General features: G+C 47.0%; 1 protein-coding gene across 1 annotated transcript in view; it reads left to right on the top strand.

The window, feature by feature from the left end:
* LOC111730224 (putative E3 ubiquitin-protein ligase UNKL) overlaps positions 1-3,674 on the top strand; it is a 43,424-nt gene that overhangs the window by 27,615 nt on the left and 12,135 nt on the right. The window lies entirely within an intron of this gene.

The following is a 3,674-nucleotide window of genomic DNA, read 5'->3' as shown; positions in this document are numbered from 1 at the left end:
CCCCCTGAGGGCACCTCCCAAATGGTGGTCTGGAGCAAATTAGTCATTTTTGTTCTATTAGAAGCTTCTGAAGCATGTGTTTGAAATCAGCAGAAGGTTAGTTGAAAGTAAAAATTCAACTTAGATATTTTGTGATTTTTTTTTTTCCTTAAGAGATCCTGATCGACAAGATGTTTATTAAGAATCTGAAACATGAAATGTTAGCAGTAACGTAGCCCATGGGCATGTTGCCTATCTCTGGGCAGTAGAAGAAAGTCCTGGAAAGGAGTGGGAGGGAATGCTCAGGGAGCTGCACCCAGCAGGATCCCACACCGGCCCAGGGCCCAGAAGCCCAGGAGAGGGACCCTGGAGACATCATGCTATATGACTTGCCCTGGAGTGATCACGCTGTCCCCCACACTGCCTGATACATCCTCACGTTGTGGTAGCAGCCCCTCTTCTCTGGTGCTGTGAGTAATCTGGACAGGTTCATCTACCAGCAAGCTCTCACCTGTGCCCAGAGGCTGTCCAGTCCCAAAGCCAGGCTCCAGGGGCAGCAAGCACCAGGCAGAAGCAGGATTGGAGAGCCAGTTCCAAGGGTCCCTAGGCCAGGTTAGTGTTCCCAGCGTTTCTTCCAGGACCCTTCTCCAGGTTCCTGTTCAGTTTGAAGGGCCGAAAGGTAAACGAAGGGAGAACTGTTACTTTGTGGCCGGCCTGGCAGCTCTCCCGGATTGACAGCTCCCCTAGGGATCCCTTCCCTGCACGTGGGCGCCCATCTACCCTGGCCGGGGGATAGCACCAGCCCCTCCATCCCTGGTTCTCCTGTTTCCTCTTTGTAACTACGAGTCTCTGTGTCCTCAGGCCCCTGTAGTAGCTCTTGTTTTGGGGGCCTCAGCCATTGGGTTGGAATGAGGAGCACTGGTGCCTTTTCTTCCAGAGTTTTCTTTGATAAACTGGGGTGGTTTAGTTCCCGCTTAGTACAGTCCACTCCTCAACTTCTGTCTTCCTTCCTGAGTGGTTTCTTTCTCAGAAGCCTCTTGCTCACTAGGCAACACTTGGCAGAATGCGCCAAGCAAAACAGCTCTCCTGCTGATGGCTGCACCATCGTTCAGAGTCGAGGCGCCCCTGTGGCCCACACAGTTTTCCATGCAGCCTGCAGAGACTGCGGAGAAGCCGTCCGCGGTGTGTCCAAAGCCCCAGACTCACTGTCGCCCCACCTGAGAGGCCCAGTGTGAGGCAGCCAGGCGCCAGCCCCAGAGCACATGACTCTTGTGAGAGTAGCATGGTTGGGCACAGAGTCATCATCCTGAGTACCTTGTGGGAGTCACTTCCTGGTTAACAACACAGGCTTTCAAAGTTGTCACTTTGATAGAGTCCCCAAGTTACTCCAGGGTCCCTGTGGCCAAGTGTCTAGTGTTGGTGGAAGTTGCTCTTCTCCAGCCTTACTAAAAACAGGCAGACACTTGAACATGATGCCAAAACACAGGCAACAGAGGAAAAAATAGATAAGTTGTGCTTCATCAAAATTAAAAACTTGTGTGTGTCAAAGAAAACTGTCAACAGAGTGAAAAGACAGCCCATGGAATGAGAGAAAACATCTGCAAATCATGTCCGATAAGGGGTTAATGTCAGCGACTTACAAAAAGCTCTTACAACTTAACACAATTGAAAAATGGTCAAAGCAACACAATTGAAAAATGGTCAAAGGACTTATATAGACATATCTCCAAAGGAGATATACAGATAGCCCATAAGCACATGAAAAGATACTCAACACCACTGGTCATCAGAGGAATGCAAATCAAACCACAATGAGATATGACTTCCACACCCATGAGGATGGCTGCATAAGAAACAAACAAACAAAATAACAACTGTTAGTGAAGATGTGGAGAAATTAGAACTTTTATGCATTGGAAACCAGTATGCTGGTTCCTTAAAAAATTAAAAATAGGACTACCCTGTGATCGAGCAATTCCACTTCTGGGTATATACCCCAAAAGTATTGAAAGCAGGATCTTGAAGAGATATTTGTATACTCATGTTCATAGCAGCTTTATTCAAAATTGCCAAAAGTAGAAGCAACCCAAGTGCCCATTGACAGATGAATGGATAAATGTGTGTGTGTACGTGTGTGTGTGTGTGTGTGTGTGTGTGTGTGTGTGTGTGTGTGTGTATGTGTGTATGTGTGTACAGTCCACTATTATTCAGCCTTAAAAAGGAAGGAAATTCTGACACATGCTACAACGTGAATGAACCTTGAAGACTGTATTAGCTCAGGCTGCCATAACAGTACCATAGACTGGCTGGCTAAAATAATAGAAATTTGTTTTCTCAGTTTTGGAGGCTGGAAGTCCCAAATCAAAGTGTGGGCAGGTTTGATTTCTCCAAGTCCTCTCTCCTTGGCTTGCAGATGGCTGGCATGTGCTTACATCCTTTCCTCTGTGTGTTCACATCTCTGGTGTCTCTTCATCTTCTTAGAAGGACACCACTGCTATCGGATCAGGATCCCACTCTTATGACCTCATTTAACCTTAATCACCTCCTTCAAGGACCTGTCTCCAAATAGAATCACATTGGAGGTTAGGGATTCAACGTTCAGATCTTGGAGTGTCAGACACAGATATTCAGTCTTTAACAAAGATATGCTAAGTGAAATAAGCTACACACGAAAGACCACATATTGTATGATTCCACTCATATGAGGTCCCCAGAAGAGTCAGATTGTTACAGATGGAAAGGAGGATGGTGGTGCCAGGGGCTGGGGCAGGTGGGGATGGGGAATAAGTGTTTAATGGGCACAGTTTCAATTTGGGAAGATGAAAACATTCTGGAGATGGCTGGTGGTGAAGTCACAGCAGGTGCCTCAGTCTGGTGGCTCCAAGCTGGGTTCAGTGTGTAGGGTTTAATGTGAGGCATATGCAGTGTCGTCTGTGGGTTACTGTGATTCCTAGCCCACCTGGAGATGACACGCAGCCCAGCAGAGGGAGAGAGGAATGGGAGGCCTGTGATCCCACCTCCACAGATGGAAGGACAGGGAAGACCACTTGTGGGTGACCCCAGGAAGTGTTGGGGGACACTGCTCTCCAGACTTCTGCGGTTTGAATTATTTTTAAATTTTAGCCTCAAACATAGTGGTGATCAGTTCTAGGGTCTCTGCACTTGTGGACTGATGGTCTGTCATGGGCACCTCTCTTGAGCAAAGCCAGGAGAGAGTTGGGAGCTCGTGAACACAGAGAACGAGGCCTCAAAGCCAGGACAGATTTGCTCCAAAGAATTGTCCTGTGTCAGATTTTTGTCTGTCACAATGCACAGTAACACCATTATGGAAACCTTCCCTTAAGCTGACAAAATAGTAATCTCACCTTGTTGCTGGCCTTGTTGTAGCTGCCCCACCTCCAGGTTAACTTTTCCGGTATTATTTTAAAGCAGAACCGAGACATCACACCATTTACCTTGATATAGTTCTGTGTCCTGATTTCCTAGTGACCCCGGAATCTGCTGTTTAGATGCAGCTGCTGCACAGAGCCCTGAGGTCTGGCTTGCGGCACTTTCCCGTGCCATTTTCATTGAGTGTTTTTCTTGTGCACACAGCCTTCCACATTACTGGCTCTTCATCAAGTTTGTGCTAGTTCTTTGTCTTTTTAATCTGTTATCTAGCAAATAAAAATAGTGTGAATTGCCTCCAGTTTTTA

This window comes from Pteropus vampyrus, unplaced genomic scaffold (assembly GCF_000151845.1).
Source record: "Pteropus vampyrus isolate Shadow unplaced genomic scaffold, Pvam_2.0 Scaffold303, whole genome shotgun sequence".
Taxonomy (NCBI): Eukaryota; Metazoa; Chordata; class Mammalia; order Chiroptera; family Pteropodidae; genus Pteropus; species Pteropus vampyrus.
This window is presented reverse-complemented; position numbering and strand designations above follow the sequence as displayed.